Genomic DNA, 22,644 nt, shown 5'->3' on the forward strand with positions numbered 1-22,644 from the left:
ACTTTGCCTCATATTTTTGCTGTGATTCTAGAAAATACTGTTTTCTGTTTTTGGTCAGTGTACAAAGCCCTACTTTATAGTTTCACAGACTTTAAGCCTTTCTCATCTAGTATTTGTTGACTTTGCACTCTCTCTTGTATACTCGCTCACTCTCTCTCACACACACATGCACACGTACATGTACACAGGCACACATGCATATTCACTCACACAGCCACACACACACTTGCATACTTTTACTGCATCCCTAAATGGTTCCTCTCTAAGCTGTGGCTTGTGAGGGAAAGGTAACAGTCAGTCCTTTTAGCTGCTGGTGCACTTGCTCTTAATAGATATTTTTTCATTATTTTTCCTTTCTTTATACGTTTTTATTTTCTGCTAAAGCCACATTTAGCAAACAAAAGAATTGTGGCTGTTTTTCTTTTTTTCAGTTCCTGCTTCATACGATTTCCTAGAGGAGGAACTGACTTGTCTAAAAGCCTGTTTCACTTTTTCTTTCACATTTATTAGCTACGTTTCTTCTTTCAATTACTGATCCAGTATTTCTTACTGAAGATGATGAAGAATCCCTGTGGCCTTCTTCTGCACTGAGCTACAGGTGTCTCTAGATGATACCTAGCCTAGAAAACACTTATCTACTGCAGCTGTTTAAAGTTATCCATCTGATCTTTCTGTCATTTATTTATCATAGCATCTACATTTCTAGATATTTCATTTATATCATTTTGTAGCATATGTCAAGTATTTTAGGGCTGCACTGTTTACAGGTCATAAAACTATTTTTTTCTTCTAGAAATTTCCTTTTAGTATTTCTATTGTGCCCCCAAAGACTACTCACTGACAAACTGTACTCTTGTAGATAATAGAATATTTTAAAGATGAATGGAGCAGGGCATCAAAGATGGGCTTGTGTGGGAGAGCGTGATTGTTCAACCTGCCAGTTGTTCTGTTAAAAATGACTTTTTCCTGGGGTGAAAGGCCCCATATATTTTTGCCTTTTGTGATGCACTTATGGAATCAGTTGTTCAAATGTGACAAATATTAGTTATTTAATCACTGCTGGCCTTTTTGCAGTGCTTTATTTTAGTGCCTGGTCAATATGCATAAACCAAAGTACTTTCTAACATTTGTTCCATAACGTTGGCTCTTTTATCTCAATGACCTACTTGCACAAATTTTAGTTCTTATGTTGAAGATGTTGTGCCCAAAGAATTCTCCCTAATTCAAAAGGATATAACTAGTGTGTCATTTCGGATATGTTGCTATATACCACTGCAACTGACCAAAGACCAGGGCTACCAATTCATTTAGGCACTGAATGAGAACAGGAGAAAAGTCATGGATTTCTCCTCATTTATCCCACCCAGAAATTTGAGAACATTCCTAGTCAATTTAATGTTAGAGTCTCTAAACTGATTAGTTCTAAGTGACACTAATATCTCAGCTATCTATCACAAAATATTTTTGATTTTTTCAGGTGGTTGCCTCTGTTGCTGACCAGCTCAGACACTATCCAGACTTTGTGTCCCATCTTGGAGGGTTCATCCTTGACTTGGTTTAGAAACTCATTTTTTTATTTGATCATAATGTTTGAGTTGCAGTTGTTTTATCCCAGTTATAGATCCCTGGTTTTGAACCGATGAAAACCAAGATTTTCCATGCTCTTATAGTCATCCAAAGTGCAACACTTGATGACATTAACCATGGCTATTAATGCCACTTTAAGGAATGCAAACTTTCCAACCTTAGCACCTGCTAGAGGTGTTAATCTTTCTTGCGGTTCCTAGTAACTCTTCTACATTCAGGGATTATTCCAAAACCAATTATTTATTAATTATTGGTATTACTGATAGTCACAAATGGTATCACTCCCCAGCACAAATTATAACTGAAACTGCTGCCTACTGCTGTGTATTTTATTCCCTCTTGGATAGATGCATTGACGTATCCATACTAATCCACCATAAGCATACTAACAAGTTTATGATTAAACGTATATGGTAGAGCTACCACATCAATAAATCCTGCAATAAAAAGAAAAAAAAATCACCTGGCCATCATTAAAAGATGTGTACTCCATGATTCATAGCCTACCATAATTTATATTGTTATACCCTTCTTGAATTTTGTAATAATCTGTTTGGTGTGGTTTATTTGTGGAGCTTTTCTCCCCAGGCCGCTACTGAAAATGGAAATATATCCAGCTAGACCAGCCTGGTCAACAAATGTAAAATAAAATGTAAAATAAAATAAAAATAAATAAATAAATTATAAAAGGGATCTAAAACTGACACATAAATATTTCAAAAGGGTCTACTTTGGAACGCCGAAAAATCAAAATGTTGATCACTCACATGAGCGAATAATCAGGAAGTTGATGTTGTTTTTTTCGGATTGCAGTACCGTGAAGATTGGAATATTTTCCCTTTCCTCACTGTAGTGTGATCTCGGAGTAGGAATATATATTTAGTGGAGGGTGTGGGGGCACAGCCCCCCACAAGAGCGATTTTGAGTACCTGATTATTCACTCATGTGAGCGTTCAATATTTTGATTTTTTGTTGTTCTGACATAGACTCTTTCAAAAGTATTGTTAGGAAATGTAAGGCCATCTATGAACTTAGGACTGCAACAAATTCAAAAGACAACCGGAAGGCATTTGCCAGCTATACTAGGACATTTAGACATAGCCTACAATTCTTTACTGAACTTATGTCCAGTGGCACATCCTTCTCTGACCCTGAGGACATTGATAATATTCTTACAGACAAATTATTTTTCAACTTCAGTCTGTCCACACAACCCTCAGTCCCCTCCATTTACCAACTTCCTTCTCCTCAGATCAATTTGGACCAAGTCTTTTTGGCACTTTCCAATATTAAAAACTACTTCCATTTGTCTGATAGCTTCCCTGGATTCCTGCTGCGAAGTGTGAAGTACAACCTAGTAAAACACTTCCATCAGCTTTTCTGCCTGAGTCTCTCCACTGGTCATTTCCCTGATGTATGGAGATTGGCAGTTTTGGTGCCCTTGTACAAAGGTGGTCCCTCTACTGAGCCTATGAATTACAGGCCTATTAGTTTTACCAGTATTATTTACAATGTTATGGAACATAGTACAGCTGAGTTAATAAACAATGACATGAATAACTTTATATAGTAATAATAATAACCATTTGTTAACCAGGTATGCCCACACAGTACCTTTTTAGGGGTGACCGAAGAGCAAATGACTTTCTCAATGTCACACAGAAGGTAAATGGAGACTGTGAGAATCAAACCTTGTATCATAGGAACTATAGCTCCGAGCCTTAATCTTCTGCACCAGCTCCCAGAGTCTTTGTGCCAAGTGCTAGAGTGTTACATATCCCTGGATATGCACTTCAGCTTTGTAAAAGGCGACTCATGCCTGCTCAACCTGGATGAGTTTTTTGATGGATGTAGTGAGGCCATGGATAAGGGGCGTACAGTCCGCACTGCTGGGCTTTGCCAAGGTCTTTGATATTATCTCCCATGTTGGATTATCGGCCGTCTCCCCCAACTCAACATTAGCCCATATACAGTTCAATGGCTTGGCATTTGGCTGTCTGAGAGAACCCGTACCATTACATTGGGGGATTTACTCTAGACAATAAAAATGTCACCAGTGTTATACTTCAAGGCTCTGTTCTGGGTCCACTTCTCTTTGGTGTTTATTTCTGTGACATAAAATCTGATATCAAGGGACTACTTGATTGTACTGCTTGATTTATTTCTAACTTCAGTATATCTGCCTAAATGCTTCATCCTTAAATTTTCAGGGTCTACATATTAGTTTCCCCTCAAGTGTTTGGCAGTGATCTGTACAGACTCAGACACCTTGAGTGGCATTTTCCTGTAAAAGGAATATATAAAGAAACAGCTCCAGTACTTAGTAATAATGGCCATCCCTCCAGGCATGTCTAAAGGTCAGTTCCCTGTGCTTTCTCTTATTAACCTGGTGAACTTGGGCATTCTGAGGCAGTGTAGCAACTGCCTCATGTACACAGACAACCCTCTCCTCTTACCTCCCAACACTCAGACTTGTGAGAGATGCACCTATATACCCAAACTGGAAGCCATGTACGCTCAAACCAAGACTGGAATAGCTGGTCAAGAGGAGAAGGACAACAACTGCACCACACCACATGCAACACATAGCACTCCAAAACACCCACCATCACAGCTCTCACATAAAAATGCAAACCACACACACATCTTCATGGAGGCTCTCAATAGAAATCTACCCAAACAGCAGAGACCTCCAAGGCAGAAATGCACTCGACCACCAAAACATAGCACAAACCACAAGACACATAGCTCACCTACACAGTGTGTCCCTCAACCTAAGCCCCTAAGGCAAAACAACTTGCCCAATACACTAATCATAGGTGAGTCGATAGTGAGGCAGACTGATATCCCACTCACTAGGTTGAATAAGGAGAAGGTAACAGTCATCTGCCTATTAAGTGCCAGAATCCGACACATAACACATGCACTCAGGTCACTCCACAACAAGTACAAGTATAACTCTGTCACTGTCGATGTGGGTGTGAATGACCTGAGATGCACCTCCCTGGACTACATGAAAAGAGACATGGAGGAGCTCTTGGATTATCTGGACCAGGCAGGTATGACCCTAGCCCTGAGCAGCATCCTACCATTGCCCAGAATTATACTGCAGTTTTTTGTTGTGTCTTTCGGCTTTTCCCGGTTAGGGGTTGCCACAGTGGAACTCTGGTCTGCTAATGATTGGCAGTAGATTTTTACGTGCCAAGTTGCCAGCCCTGATGCACAACCTTCAACAAAGGTATGCCCATTCACGCATGTCTCCACACAGAAGACACTGTGGCTGAGAATCGAACAGGACAACGTCTTACTGTGAGGCGACAATACTACCGCAGCACTACCTCTGCCCAGAATTATACTGCAGTACAAACAGAAATGATTTATATCAACAATTGTCTAAGTCTTTGGTATCATTCTAAGAGGATCCAGTATCTGTCTGCTTGGGATGACATGACTGACAGACCTCGATGCTTTGCCAGAGATGGCCTGCATCTGTTACTCCTGGGTTTCCGGATAATGGCTAAGGCTCTTGCCACCGCTATAGTGCCTTTTTTAGGTGGTGTTCCTAAGACCAAATTACCACCCTAACAGCTATAAATAAATGCAATCTGAGGGTCATGCTGCTCAATGCTAGAAGTCTAAATCTCAAGATGCACTTGCTTGAAGCACTCTTCAAAATGGAGAATATCGACATGTCAAGCAGAGCACCTCACTGGCCCTCTTCAAGAGAAATCTTGATGAGTGGAAGGGAAATGGAAGGTTCACCCCGGGGATCACTCCAGTGGCTCTGCTTGATAGAGGTACTGGGAGCTGGTCAGGCTGTACAATGCCAGGGCATGTCTATGGGCTAGGCGTGTAAAGGTTCCAGGGTCATTAGCCTAGTAGATACCTATGAACACACCTATGAACCTATGAACTATGGCTAATGAAGTTACTTGATGATTGCAAACTCTGAGTGTTTATCAAAGCCCATTCTCATAGTCAGATTCTTGACCAAACAAATTCTTGGTGTTGTAATCATGAGCTTATCATTAACGCCAAGAAATGCAACACGCTTTCCTTTGGTAAATCTAGTATCACTAGCGCTTATGATGTAGATAATATTCCAGTTCAATGGATGACCCAGTAATCTTTGAACTCCTGCAGTGGTAAAGCAAACATCTGTTGTAGAGATCTAAACCTGTGCTACTCAAACCACATCACCAAATGGCATGACAGATGCCTATCCAAATGTGCACCCCATTTCTGGAACAGGCTGCCCCTACCCATCAAGCAGAGTATTTCCATACAACCGTTAAAACCCATCTGGATGACTGCATGTATAATTACAAAATTTTACTGGGGATAAGTGGGGTATGTGTCTACATAATGGGGGACAGTGTTAAACAGTGTTACTTAAGCTTAGTAAAAACCCATGAATCTGTGAACATAGGAACCATGGCAGTGCACAGTACAGACTATCACAGTCATGTTCCATCTGGAATAGGACTGCAGCTTCTCCAAACTCTTACAAAAAACCACTAATAATCATGTATTTTCCACCAGTCACTTGTCTGTCTTTCTCATCCCATCCCATCCTCTATTTCTTATCCTTTCTGTGACCATAACAACTTTTTTCTGTATTTAAATAAAGTCCACTAAATGGCACAAGTTAATGTGCTCTCAGTACCATTTCATTCTAGTTTGTGTGCTGATGCTAATGAAGTCAACTGGTCATTAATATGTGAGCCACCAAGATGGAGTTTGGGGCTATACACCTGCTTACTACAATGAAGTCATTTTAGTACATTTATAACAAAACAAATGTCTTTCATGATTCTGAAATGCTCAGTGAGAGAAAGATTGATATGAACAGGGTATTTCTGAACAGTGACATGATATTAAATTTGATAGCCTCAGTAATTAACATATATATTCAGTCTATAAAGTTCAAAATAACTGCCATTTGTTCGTTTACTGCCATAGCTTGAGCTTTGCATCTGTGAACAAGATAACATTAAATATTAAAAACTTAAAATACATTTTAACTTAATCAGAATTTCCAGAAAGCTTTCCAAGAATTATTGGATATTACTACACCGAGTATGTAGAAGCAGCTGGCAGGAAAAAATCTCTTAACTGTCCCTGTCCCTTCGTAACACACTTAAAGGGGTTAGAAAATATTACTGTTCCTATGACAGAGGTCTTGTAACTCTCAGATTTCAGAAGCCAGACCTCTCACATAATAGATCTCACCTCAAATCTGTATTTTGAGAAAGCTTGCTGCACTTAAAATATTCCATATCTCTGATGGTTTGTGATCTGTTTATCAGCCTAGTCTAAAGGACAGAAACAATTTTACTGAAATTGCTTTTACTTCCTTTATATGTTTGTACATCTTCAGTCAGTTTACTTTGTAAAAACAACACATTTGTCTACAGCTAATTAATCTTTGAAATTGTGTTCCCATGCAGCTGATATAGTGACACACAGGAAGTTTTTACTTGCTCATGTCTTATTCCACATATAAGACAGACCTCTGAGGTCATGCATTCCCAAACCAAATGCAACTCTGCATTTAAATTATTTTATTGTTTGGGTGATTATTTCTTTGTTCTTCCAGATCTTCTGTACAACTTACAGTATGTTCACCTTTGCGTTTTAATTGGGTCTACACAATTGATTTGGCTGCATTTAGACATCATAAAAACCTTGCAAAACTCAATCTCAAACAGGATAAGCAAACATACTATACCAACCTACATGACACTGACAAGACAAACATATAAACAACCCAAATCTTTTTGGTCATCATTAAATAAAATATTCCACCCTGGCAAGACCACTAGTCCCTCTCCAAAAACAGACAATAAGACAGACTCTATCCCCACACAGTTTAATTCCTACTTTATTCAATCATTAGTATTTCTGTTAGACATTAACAAATCTGCCCCCTCACTCTACCCCTGTCCAGGCAAAACCACCCCACAGCTCTTCAGTTTTAGTCAGGTATAAGGAAGGTGATCCTTAAAGTAAAAACTACTTCTGTAGTTGTAGACCAACTACCATCAAACTACCTAAAAATGGCTGCAGAATTCATAGCCTTTCCTGTGTCCATACTAATTAATAGGTCCATAGCAGAAAGATACTTCCCATCACTGTGGAAAAAATCCTACATCATACCACTGCACAAAGGCAGCACATCTACAGAGTTTAATAACTACTGATCACTAGCAATTTTCTCTCCCTCTCCAAAATATTAGAGAAACGCATCCATATGCAGTAGATGCAATACCTAACTTCAAATAACCTGCTCTCAGAAACAGAACATGGCTGTAGGCCCCAGCACAGCACCACTACTGCTCTAGTACATTTTAAAAATATAATAAACAAAGATAGAAACGATAGTCCACTTGTGTCCAACATGTTCTTAGACTGGTTAAAGGCATCTGATACTGTCTCGCATCAACAACTGCTCATTTGACTCTCCTCAATAGGACTTTCACAACATTTCTTGCTGTGGTTCCTTAGTTACCTATCTGGAAGGCAATAAACCATTAAATGGCAACAAACCTACTCATCATTTCAACCAGTTACTATAGGTGTTCCTCAGGGGTCTGTCCTGGGTCCTCTACTATTTAATATACTTATTAATGACTTCCACACCTCCATTCACCATGCTAGTTTAGTTTAGTATGCTGACAACTCAACATTAATATGTGTTGCCTCAACAATAAATAAACTCCAAGACATTACCAAAAAATCTTTCTCCTTCATAGAAACCTGGCTCAAATAATCAAACCTCCTACTCAACCCCAACAAAACCAAGTTAATGCTTTTACCTCAAAAAGTTTCCAAAGTTATAAGTAATCTTTTGCCATAAAGTCAGCAAATAATATTGTTGCTGAAACTGTAACTCACAGTAAACTTCTAGGCATTATAATAGATGACCATCTCAAATATGACCAGCATATACTGTACACCATTAAATCTACACTACAGAAACTAGGCTCCCTTTTTAGGATAGATTCCTTACAGATACTTCAAGAAAAAGTCTAGTCACCAATAGTCCAAATGAGCATTTCTAGACTTAAAGAAAGCATATGATAAGGTCCCAGGAAAGCTGATATGGGCAGTCCTGTGGTGGTTCAAAGTCCCAGAAACATTGGTAGGATTAGTGCAGGCTAAGGACCCAATGACTCAAGTACGAATAGTGTTCAGTCTCACAGAGGGGTTCCCAGTGGGAGTGGGTGTGCAAGAGAGTTTAGCTTTGATCACACTGCTGTTCATTCTTGTGTTGGACTACATTAGCAAACAGATCAGAGGGGACAGATCAACAAAGCTGCTCTATGCAGATGATGTGGCATTTGAAGCAAACTTTGAACAAGAATGAAAAACTGAGAGTGAATGGGATAAAACTGAGGACAAGCAAGACAGCTATCATGGCAGGACATGGAGGAACTCAGAAGAAGCTTTAAACTGAGATAGAGGGAAAGTAGTGGAACAGGTTAACAGCTCAAATATTATGGAAGGATGGCTAATGAGATGGTAGTCTGAATAAGAAGGTCAAAGCTGGAATCAGAGGGGCTGCAGCCAACCGGCAGAGAGTGTTACGTGTAGTGTGTGGCAGAAAAATGCCAAAGAAGCTGAAAAGTAAGGCGTATAAAACAGTTGTGCAACTGGTACTACTGTATGGTACAGAAACCTGGGCAGTAAAGGCAGAGCAGATCAGGAAGCTAGAGGTGATGGAAATGAAGTGAAACGGTGGCAGGATGCACACTGTGGGACAGAAGAAGAAATGAGGACATCACAGCAAAAACCAAGGTAGCTCCATTTGCAGAGAAGGGCACGGGAAACAGATTATGGTTCTTCAGGCACAAATGCAGGAAAGCAGAAGACAATGTGGGGAACATGATTTAGAAGAAATGAGAAGTTATGAGGAAATGTACGTGTCCAGCAAAAAGATGGATAGATTTATGAAAGAAGCCCTGTGACAGTCAGGAAGTCTTGTCGAAAAAGGTAGGCGAGTGGCATTGAATAGAGAGTGACAGTTGACATGACATCCTGACCCCATTTAGGAAATGGTAAAGGGGGGGGTGTTAATGCTAGTGATGACTTATGGTCAGGATATATGTTTATTTATTGTTTGTTTGTTTCTAAAGTAGCTACCTGTGTACAGTAATATGGAAGCCTAATACAGTAGTTTCAGGTATTTTAAGCCATTTCAATATTGTTATAAATAACAGTAGCAAACTCTTATAAGATGATCATATTTCAGGGCAACATTTAAATGTACTATAAACAAGTAAGAATGAAAACACGAATAATATTATTCTATTAAAGCAGCTCATGCCCTAGGTTAGCATCAGAAGCTACAGACAATTACAAATTCTTCTTTAGCTACATTAGGAAACTAAGCAAGGGGCTTTCTTGTTTAATGTGCACTTTAAAGCTAGACATTGTGCTTTTACATTCAGAAATAACAGGAATATCTATCTTGTGGTTTCTCTGAGTTGGGAAGCTCTTGGTTGGTTATTGGCTAGAGGGCATAGGAATCAGTTTTAGAGCTTTTTTCTCTGCTATAAACTCGGCGGGTTTGTACAGCGTTGCCCACTGTACAGTGGCAGTTAGCAGTACTCTGAAAACTTGCAAATGCCTGTATAGTAGATTTTCCCTATAAAGTTAGGATTTGGTCTTAAAACTATTAAAGAGTGTTGCATTGCCCATAATTAAGCTTAGAACAGCTAGCCTGCACATCAAATAGCACTACCATACCCTAACATTATATAACATCTTGCCATTAACCCCAGAAACTACCCTAGGAGACCCCTGTTAAAACCCAATTCTTAATCCAATTTTCACCAAATTTATTATTTATTTATTTATTTATTTCCAGTTTGATTACTGGGGAAGTCCACTGGGCCCAGAGAGCCTGTTTTCAGTGGAGGCCCGGTGAGAAAATCTCCATGAAACAGATTACAGTAAAGATACCAGTCCAATAAAAATAAAAGTACACATACAAATACATATCAAATAATACAACGCGTGAGCAATATTGCCCATAGTGGAAAAATATTGTGCAGATACATTTTAACAAATTCACACAGTTAAAGTCAAAAGTCACAATATTTACAGAGTGTGAGAGATCGTATGGGAATTAGCTACAGTAGGTTATAGCCAGCTATAAGATGCTTAGAAACACAGGAAGATACCGTATCAGGGGCTTTTGTTAAAGAGTTCTAGGTAGGGAGAATCCAGTTACATTTCCAACTGGAGGAGAGATAGGTGTAAAGTTGAGTTTTGAAGTTGTTTGTGTTTGACATTATCCTTAGTGTGGAAGGGAGAGAGTTCCATTTCTTACCTAAGGAGAAGGAGAGGTGAAGTTGTCCAACAGGATGTTTAGGTTTATGGACAGTAATTAAGTTTTGGTGTTCAGATCTGAGAGTTCTATTTGGGGTGTATGGGAGAAGGATGTTAGTTAGAGCAGGGCATTTGGTTGGATTGCCCGCCAGCAGGTTTGCTATCTCTGTGGGATCAGTGTGTTTGATACCGTTAGTCACTAGCTGATCACATGCTTTAGACCTACCTTTTAAGCTGTGTACGTAGCTGTAAAAGGCCTAATGGTTACCCATAGCTGTGACTGATACATTTTTCTCAAAGTTTATTTATTTATTTATTTATTTTACGTTTGTTGACCGGGATAGTCCGTCTGGGTGTGAGCCCATTTTCAGAGGATTTGACATGTTGTCTTATTTGCCTTTTCAGACTTAGGAGGGTGCTTTTCCATTGCTGGGGCCTCACCATAGTTTTCTTAGGCAGCAACTTTTTGTGTTTGTTGTAAAGTTTGCTGATACTAGAAGTCCACCAGGGTAACTTGTTTTTACTTGGGGCCATGAATTTGATTCTGTCTGGAACAGCTGACTCTATATACTTATATAAGTGATTGTACAGGGCTTTGGTGTAAGCTTTGTTGTAATTACCACTTCCATCTGGGGGTGGGGCTTGGAATGCTTTATACTTTCCTGCAGAGGGTATAGTTTGCCTTAGTGAAGTTTTTTTTAGTTTGACTTTGCACTTTGTGAGTTTGCGTGTTAGTAACAGTTCGAAGGTGACTGATTTGTGGTCATATTTAAGTAATGAGGGTCCAACAGTTGTGCTGGTGCATCTGTTTGTCATGTTAGTGAGGACCAGATCTAGAATGTTTGCTCTTCCTCTTGGGGTATGGACAATTTGCTTCAGGGCTTTTGAATTCGCAAAGTCAAGGAACTTTTGTGCTAGTGAGTTTGGGCTAGAGTGGGTTTCCCATTTGATGGTGGGATAATTGAAATCCCCAAAACCAGTGTGTTTGGTAAAATTTGGATTGTCTTCAGTTTGGTTAAGTAGGCTTAGTCAGTGTCATGACCCATGGAAGGAGATCTATAACTGGCTATGACTTCGATGAGAGTCTTACCCACCATAATCTGGACTTGGAGTAACTCCATGGAGTTGTCCAGTCTAACTAGATGTGAAGTGAATTTATCTCTAATATAGATTAAACACCACCTCCTTTGGTTTTCACACATTCATTTTGCAGTATAAAGGTGTGGAAGACTTGAAGCATTGCAGGGCCAGGGTACTCTGTGAGGCCTTAAATCCAGTTTCTGTCACTGCACAGACATCTACATCTTCTAGAAGTGGTTCCAGGGAGTGCAGTTTTTGGTTTAGGCTCCTAGCATTTAGCAGTATGACCCTTATTTTGTTATGATTGATTAATTTCACATTGATAATGTTGTTTTCAAGACCTTGCCTAAAAAAAGACAATATGGGGGAGGCAAGAGCCTTTGTCAGCAGTGGAAAGCCTAAGGGTGCCAGGTGCAAACTGTCTCCGGCAAAGCAGTGAGGTTTGTCGACCATGCCTTCCCAGGCTGACAGGAACTGGATCCCCTTGGAATGACACTAAAAACTAAGCCAATCATTGAAATCAATCATTTTTTGTTTATACTGTGGCATCATTCTAGGTGAGGGTTGTATGCTGCTCAAGGCTAGGAACATACCTGCCTGGGACACTTAATCAGAGATCTCAACCATGTCTCTTTTCATATAGTCCAGTGAGGTACGCCTCAGGTCATTCACACCAACATGAACTATGACAGAGTCATAACAGTACTTGTTGCTAAAAGACATGAGTGCATGCTTAATTTTGTGAATGCTGGCACCAGATAGGCAGCCGACTGTGACTTTCTCCTTGTCCATCCTGGTGAGTGGGACATCCTTGTATCTCATTATTGAGTCTCCAATAACAATAACAATAAATGCGTAGTGGCACTATGTGTATGCATAGTGGCACTATGTGTATGCGTAGTGGCACTAGGTGTATGCCTAGTGGCACTAGGTGTATGCCTAGTGGCACTATGTGTATGCGTAGTGGTACTATGTGTATGCGTAGTGGCACTATGTGTATGCGTAGTGGCACTATGTGTATGCGTAGTGGCACTATGTGTATGCGTAGTGGTACTATGTGAGTATGCAGCAGTGGGTGAGTTCACAACCTTCTCCTTGTTACTATTTTGAGTGATAGAGGTCATGGATTCTAGATTCTTTGTGTAAATACATCACTTGCACTCTGTACAAGACTGTGTTATTAGTAGAGGGTTGTCTGTGTACATGAGGCAATTGCTACACTGCCTCACGACCTCCTTACAGAAGATTGACATCCCCACATATTATCACATCAATAACAACGCTCTAAGTACGCAATCAGTAGTGAGGGATTTGGGCACTCTGGTTGATAGCAACCTGACGTTTGACCATCATGTTGCTTCCATTGTACGGAAAGCCTTCTACATGGTCCACCTCATAAGTAAGGGTATCTCATCCAGGGACAACCAGGTCATAACATACCTGTATTCTTCCTTATATGGCCCATTATTGAATACAACACCCCCTTCAGCATGTACCTCGCAAAGAACATGTAGCAGCAAGAGAGACCACAGACGGTCTTCACCAGCAGGAGAACAGGGCCTCAAACATCTACCCTACACTGATAGTCTAAAAGCCCTGTTCCTCTACTCAGTTTCATACAGACTCTTCAGAGGTGACCTCTGTCTGACATATAAAACATTCTCAGACCCCACCTTGATAGGACTGCTGCACATCTGTAAGTCAAGCTCCACTCGAGCGACCCATACACGTGACCTCAACCTCATATGTCATATCAATAGGACTTGTTGGTGGGACAGATTTGTGTCCCAGAGACTCCCCCATCTGTGGAATAGACTCCCTCTCCACATCAAGCAGAATACCTCATTATCCCTTTTTAAGTGCAATCTAGATAACTGGATGGGAAACAGAAAATATATTCCTGGGATTCCACCTGTGTCCCTGCTGGACAGGGGCTTTGTGTGCTGATATCTAAACATGGGCTAAACTCTTGGCTAGGCTTATAAGAGACTCAGGGCCAATAGCCTGGTAACCTCCTATGATCCTAAGAAAACTTTGTTTTTGAGTGTTACACCTTACAAGCTTGGTGGGTGAGACACTGGTGTTGCTATGTGTCATGGGTGCTGTGAAGACTTTTAGCTGTAGCAGACTTGTGTTTTGGAGATCTCTGGTGTTTTGCTACGTGTTTCTATAGAACCTCCGCATATGTGGATTTACGTGTTTGATGCATCCAGTCCAGTCTAACTAGATGTGAAGTGAATTTATCTCTAATATAGATTAAACACCACCTCCTTTGGTTTTCACACATTCATTTTGCAGTATAAAGGTGTGGAAGACTTGAAGCCTTGCAGGGCCAGGGTACTCTGTGAGGCCTTAAATCCAGTTTCTGTCACTGCACAGACATCTACATCTTCTAGTGATAGAAGTGGTTCCAGGGAGTGCAGTTTTTGGTTTAAGCTCCTAGCATTTAGCAGTATGACCCTTATTTTGTTATGATTGATTAATTTCACATTGATAATGTTGTTTTCAAGACCTTGCCTAAAAAAAGACAATACGGGGGAGGCAAGAGCCTTTGTCAGCAGTGGAAAGCCTAAAGGTGCCAGGTGCAAACTGTCTCTGGCAAAGCAGTGAGGTTTGTCGACCATGCCTTCCCAGGCTGACAGGAACTGGATCCCCTTGGAATGACACTAAAAACTAAGCCAATCATTGAAATCAATCATTTTTTGTTTATACTATGGCATCATTCTAGGTGAGGGTTGTATGCTGCTCAACGCTAGGAACATACCTGCCTGGGACACTTAATCAGAGATCTCAACCATGTCTCTTTTCATATAGTCCAGTGAGGTACGCCTCAGGTCATTCACACCAACATGAACTATGACAGAGTCATAACAGTACTTGTTGCTAAAAGACATGAGTGCATGCTTAATTTTGTGAATGCTGGCACCAGATAGGCAGCCGACTGTGACTTTCTCCTTGTCCATCCTGGTGAGTGGGACATCCTTGTATCTCATTATTGAGTCTCCAATAACAATAACAATAAATGCATAGTGGCACTATGTGTATGTGTAGTGGCACTATGTGTATGCATAGTGGCACTATGTGTATGTGTAGTGGCACTATGTGTATGCATAGTGGCACTAGGTGTATGCCTAGTGGCACTAGGTGTATGCCTAGTGGCTCTATGTGTATGCATAGTGGCACTATGTGTATGCGTAGTGGCACTATGTGTATGCATAGTGGTACTATGTGTATGCGTAATGGTACTATGTGAGTATGTAGCGGTGGGTGAGTTCACACCCTTCTCCTTGTTACTATTTTGAGTGATAGAGGTCATGGATTCTAGATTCTTTGTGTAAATACATCACTTGCACTCTGTACAAGACTGTGTTATTAGTAGAGGGTTGTCTGTGTACATGACGCAATCGCTACACTGCCTCACGACCTCCTTTCAGAAGATTGACATCCCCACATATTATCACATCAATAACAACGCTCTAAGTACGCAATCAGTAGTGAGGGATTTGGGCACTCTGGTTGATAGCAACCTGACGTTTGACCATCATGTTGCTTCCATTGTACGGAAAGCCTTCTACATGGTCCACCTCATAAGTAAGGGTATTTCATCCAGGCACAACCAGGTCATAACATCCCTGTATTCTACCTTATAAGGCCCATTATTGAATACAACACCCCCTTCAGCATGTACCTCGCAAAGAACATGTAGCAGCTGGAGAGATCACAGACGGTCTTCACCAGCAGGAGAACAGGGCCTCAAACATCTACCCTACACTGATAGTCTAAAAGCCCTCTCCCTCTACTCAGTTTCAAACAGACTCCTCAGAGGTGACCTCTGTCTGACATATAAAACATTCTCAGACCCCACCTTGATAGGACTGCTGCACATCTGTAAGTCAAGCTCCACTCGAGTGACCCATACACGTGACCTCAACCTTATATGTCATATCAATAGGACTTGTTGGTGGGACAGATTTGTGTCCCAGAAACTCCCCCATCTGTGGAACAGACTCCCTCTCCACATCAAGCAGAATACCTCATTATCCCTTTTTAAGTGCAACCTGGATAACTGGATGGGAAACAGAAAATACACCCCTGGGATTCCACCTGTGTCCCTGCTGGACAGGGGCTTTGGGTGCTGATATCTAAACATGGGCTAAACTCTTGGCTAGGCTTATAAGAGACTCAGGGCCAATAGCCTGGTAACCTCCTATGATCCTAAGAAAACTTTGTTTTTGAGTGTTACAGCTTACAAGCTTGGTGGGTGAGACACTGGTGTTTCTATGTGTCATGGGTGCTGTGAAGACTTTTAGCTGTAGCAGACTTGTGTTTTGGAGGTCTCTGGTGTTTTGCTACGTTTTTCTATAGAACCTCCGCATATGTGGATTTACGTGTTTCATGCATACTATGTGTATGAGTAGTGATAATATGTGAATTTGCAGTGGTTGGTCGGATGACAACCTTCTCTTTGTTACTGTTTTGAGTGAGAGAGGGCATGGATTCTAGATTCTTTGTGTAAATACATCACTCGCACTCTGTATTAGACTGTGTTATTAGTAGAGGGTTGTCTGTGTACATGAGGCAATTTCTACACTACCTCAAGAGACCCAACTTAACAAGGCTGGCAAGAGAAACCAGAGTAGCCCAAGTGTGCATAATGCTAGGTTGAAGACTGTTGTCACTAGGGGTGGTTTTTCAGAAACGATCACTGAGGAGCACAGCAAATGGATATTTCTGCCTGGGTTTTAAGGGAAAATTTGTGAAGTTAACTGTCAAGCTTTGGTGAAAAAGTGTGTGGCAGTGCTGTGCGCAAACAAGCAGAAACCTGTTCAGATGCAGGGCCTAAATACCAGAAGAAAAAATCTGAAAAAAACTTTAACAAAATTCAGAAGGACAAATGAGGATGATTATTCCAAGCCCTAGGCTGGCCTTCCTTTACCAGTCACCTGCCAATCAAACACAATTCTATTACAAAAGTACAGATAGCCCCCTTCCTATCCAAGATGGCTTGGAAAACATGCTCAGAACAAACAAACCACTACAAACCGCTCCAGAAGCAGTAGGCCTGGATCTGGACTATGTTACAAGGCTACCCTAGTTTTAACGGGAAACACTAGAGAATAATTAACACAGCAGAAAAATAGCAATGAGATACTGAAAATATGTTTAAAACAGCAGAAAATCAGTCAGGAGACTTTAAAGAATGTGTTAAACAGTTAACACATCAGTTAATTAAGTACTGCCTGGTGGGAAAAGCAGAGCAGGCAGAACAGATAGCTTTAAAATAGTGAAAAAATATCAGTAAATACTCAACAAACAGTGTAAACAACAAAAAAGCTTGCTAAACAATGAAAACAGTAATAAAATTTGATTTTAAAGGCACAGTGTAGCAGGCAATTGCAGTATAACAGTGTAGTTTAGTATACAGTAAAAATATAGCATAAAAGTAGGCATCAGGCAATAAAAACGGGCAGTATATAGTATAAATGAGCAAAAAAACAGGCAGCTTATGTTTTTTGGAAGCTCAGAAGCCTCTAGTCAGAAAATCCTTCCATTCAGTGCAGCTAATTGCTAAAGGAGTATCTTCCAGACCTAAAGAGGTCATTGTCCCCTTATATTCAGCACTGATTAGGCCACTATGACTGTCACATCATTTAGTACCTTATAGACTTCTGAGAGGAGATTTATGCCTTGCCTTCTATATCATTATCAACCAAATGGTCATGGTTCTCTTGTTTCTCCGCAGATTAAATAGTTCCACATATGCCACAACTAGGGATATAAATGTTCATCAGCAAGTAAATAAAAGATTGTGAGAAACAGGTTCATTACAGAGCACTTTCCCCACTTCTCCAATAGACTCTTACTGCAAATTAAGCACTGCAACACATTATCTTCTTTCACATGTGAACTGGAAGACTGAATGGGGATTCACAAATCCACCCCGGCTGACTGGTCTAACCATCCTTGAGAAAGGACTTATAGTCTAACAGTGGGTACTACAAGGTGTAAATAGTCATAAAACTCAGTTGCCTTGTATTTCCTATAATCCTATTATTCTAAGAGGTATTCATATGCCCTAATTTTGAAGGATCTGTAATTGGACAGATGAGTATTCACTATAAAAAGCTGATGAAGTAAGTTCACTCTTGACATAATCGTATACTCTGTTTCTAAATATAAATGTGCAGAATGAAAAAGTACACTATATTAAAAAGGACAGTCCTAGTCAGATTTAATGCTTTTAGACAATACTTTGCACGAGACAGTGTTCTGTCTCTAATATCACTCCAGATGTTGCAAATGTTGAAATCTTTAGTGATAATAACCTATCCAATCAGTTAAGCCCTGGAAGGCGTACTAATAATTCAAATCATAGGTTCATAGGTTCATAGATTAGTACTAAGCTAACTGCCTTTGCGAGCCATTTTAAGCTTAGCCAGTTATCCCTTGTGAGACTCAAACCCTGCACCTTGTGTTTGTAAGGCAAACACCTTATCATTCCTTCTGTAGATAACCTGGCTGACATAGAGTCAATAGGCAATACTGATAACTTGTACATTGGTTATAAAGTATGTCAGAATCAAGCGGAGTCAATTTTAGCAATATTACCAGAAAGGAATTTATTAATGAGGTGTTGGTGCTTATGGATTCTATGATTAAGCATGCTCATTGGAAGTTAAGTAATGTAAATAATTTGATGGTCACTGTCTGGTTTAAGATAATCAACATTCCAGACTTATTACTAAAACTAAGAAATAGAAAATCTTATTACAGATACGTAATTAATTGTGGGACCAATAACTTTAACCCATCCCCCTTGAACCATATGAAACATTCTGCAATAGAGATAAGGAAAATCATAAAATAAGGCAGAAATGAGGTTTACTGATGACTTGCATCGTAGTCATTATGAAATAAAATCTGTAAGTAGCCAAATCAAATGCATCTAAAGATTTATTGAACATATAATACATGTGGAAAATAGTCATCTAGAAACAATGGACTTAATCACATTATACACGTTTACTTTTGTAGTGTCCATAATCTAGGGAATAATTATCAAGAACTAGCTTGCATACCACACTGAAACATGAAAATGTTATTTTTCTTATCATACTTAAGTTAAGGACTTTTCCAATCTATTATAATTTGGATTTGCTAAAGCTGAGTGTTTAAGACCAAACAGGAATGGGGATGGTCTATTACTAAATCTATGAATCTGAATATATTTATTTTCCTAAATCTATGAACCTTTAACTTTTAAAATAACCTCTATTATTAACTATTTAGAGGCAATTGTGGTTGATGTTTACCTTTATTAAGCAGTTGACAATAGAAAGACTAATGTGCCCCTACTGGAAGTTAGCAACAGAGGCATCATTGCATTCTGATAATGCATTACATTTAGAGACCGTTTTAATAAGCAAACGTGATTATTTTTATTAGAGATCTGAACTATCTGAAAGTAAACTGGGACATCTATATTTCAGACTATAAATCTGAACAGCAATTCTTCAGAAACGTTTTTTTATGAATATTTTATTCAGCTATTGAGATAAGTTACAAGAAAAAAATAATATTCTTGATATCACTGTAACTAAAAGTAAGAAGTTATTTGCAAATATCAGTATCACACTCCCTTTGGGAAATTAGATCAAAATTAATTAATTGTTAGTAAAACTATCTGCCACAGAAAACCTCAACCTGTCAGGAAAAACCTGATTACAAATTAATTAGCAGTGCAGGAATTATAAATTTGTTAATAGTATAAATTGGTTCAGCATGTTTATAACCAAAAGCAGTGTAGGTTATAACCAAAAGTTGTAACTGATTTAATGGAAGCTACTTTTTCCAATGCTATCCAGAGTATTGAATTCAGAAAATGTCCTTCCTGGTGAGTAGGAAAGTAATTAAATTATACAACAAGAAACCAAAATGACATTTTCAGAAATATTAGAAAACTCCTATTGGTAGAAAACTTTGACGTTTATATTAAAGTAAAGCAAAATTAATTAGGAAAGATGGTTGGTTGAAAACTCAAGCAATGATAATATACATTATAAGGATATCAGTACTACAATCAGACACCTCATCTTACTATTTATATATCAATCAAGGTTGAAATGATAATAGATCTAAAAATAACTGCCAATGACTTTAATATTTATTTATCCAAATTACTTGGAATTTATTCAGGTGATTTCCTTACTGGTATTGAATCTTTGCCTTATGATAATGCCATTATAACAAATGATTTACTTCTCAAGTCAGTTTAAATAAATGGTAATGAAATATCAATGCTTGTGTGTATGCATATGTATATACACATACACATAGATGGATATTTGTGTGTTTGTGTTTAAGCGTTTGTACATACAGTTAACACATATTTTTGATTTGGCTTGACTCTGTCCTTTTTGTGTGCCCCATCTCTGACCCCTACCATTCCCCCTCCCCATGTGCTCTGAGACTGGGAATTTTCACACACACACACACACACACACACACACACACACACACACACACACACACACACACACACATCTTCACACTTATTTTTTCTTTTAGCTTGTCTTGGTACTACCCCTGAATGTAATTCTTTCTTTTTTTTTCTTTTTTCCCCAAGTACTTGCAAGACTCACACGTAGTTGCTAAGTCCTAACTGAACATCTGTCCTGAGCAGCTTAATTCTTTTTTTAGTTCAAATAACCACTATACCCCCCCTCTATCATCACAGTATTACACACAGATGTGAGTCCCACTGCCATCTGTTTGATTATTATTTCTTATAGTAATATAACATAAATACAGGATTAGATGTTTACATTGTTATTTACTATAGACAGTTACAATGCTACAGTATTACACAAAGACGTGAGTCCCACTGCCATCTTTTTGATTAATTCTTATAGTAAAATAACATAAATACAGGACTAGATGTTTACATTACTTACTATAGACAGTTACAATGTTACAGTATTACACACAGACGTGAGCCCACTGCCATCTGTTTGATTATTTCTCATAGTAATATAACATAAATACAGGACTAGATGTTTACATTACTTAGTATAGACAGTTACAATATTACAGTATTACACACAGACGTGAGTCCCACTGCCATCTGTTTGATTATTATTTCTTATAGAAATATAACATAAATACAGGACTAGATGTTTACATTGCTATTTTTCACTACACACATTACACTGGCTAACAGATACACTGTGGTTTTGTACTTACAGTATACAGCACGAATCACAATAAAAATGCAAACTAAGTATGAACCAGTGTTCCAGTCGCTGTTATGGAATGTGATCTGTTTATGTTATCTTGGATTATTGTTTTCATTGCAATTTACATTAATTTTTTTATGGTAAATTGAAAAGTATATATTACTTGTTACTTACATGTATAACGTAGATCTGATGAAGCTCTGAGAAGTGTAAAAGCACTCATCTTTTGTACCATGGATTAAACAAGTAATACCAGCTTAAATCATTTTTTTTGTTTTTAATAAGAATGCAAGGTGATCTTTAAAACGGATATTACATTAGTATTTATGACAGTTTATTTGAGCACATCATATGGTGTTATTGTTCTATACTGATCGTTTTCCCTTGTTTGGTTAGTTCTTCCTTAAGGAAAGTGTTTACAACCATAATGCTGGAAAACTACATTTCCCCAATAATAGTTTTCATTACCTATATATCTATACATCTATTTATCTATATCTATATGTATGCACACACACACACACACACACACACACACACACACACACACACACACACACACATATATATATATATATATATATATATATATATATCTATATATAAAACTGTTAAACTTCCAATACTTTAACATAAAAATAAAAAAAGTGAAGTACTACAAAGGAGCAGGTGTCAAACTTTCATTCTTTATTAGTAAGAAGAACTTCATCAGATAAACTGTATTGTGTCAGACCAACGGTATAAGTATGTTTGAAAAGGGGCTGTGCCAACAGTTAGCATGTCCAATAATAAGTAAGTGAAAAACGAACAATATATAACAAGTACAAAAAGCCCAATCAGCATTTAAATCATATTGGTTGCTGTGGAAACCAGATAGCAACTTCAGATCACCACTAAAGCTTTAAGCAGATCAAATATAGCAACTGTGTGCAAGTGAAATATGAAACCATACTGTAAGAGAACTAGGTACATGAAGCAAACCCAAACTGTAGATAGAACTAATACTTAGCGTCTCCATTTAAGTGCACATTTCACATTCAGCATTTCATTTAATCCAGAGGGAGCTTCCACATTGAGTCTAAACTGCCAGCGGAGTTCCTTAACCTCCAGCAAAGTGTTAATATCCCACAAGAAAGGATCCCCAAAATCTAATACAAGAAATTTGTGAAAAGTTATGACAATCTATGCTGTGTTTCATAAGTGCATTTCTCATGTCTCCATTTCTGACAGCAGCACAGTGCTCCTTTATACGAGTAGACAATTTACGAGTGTTTTTACCAACGTAGAAACTAGGACAAGAAATGCAGACAGCTGCATAAACCACATAAGAGGATTTGCAATCAAAATGTTTTCTGCTTTACTGTAAAATTATTATGTGCAAATGTAAAGGTATTTCCCGCTAAAA

This window comes from Protopterus annectens, chromosome 4.part0 (assembly GCF_019279795.1).
Source record: "Protopterus annectens isolate FY-2018-M chromosome 4.part0, PAN1.0, whole genome shotgun sequence".
Classification (NCBI taxonomy): domain Eukaryota; kingdom Metazoa; phylum Chordata; order Ceratodontiformes; family Protopteridae; genus Protopterus; species Protopterus annectens.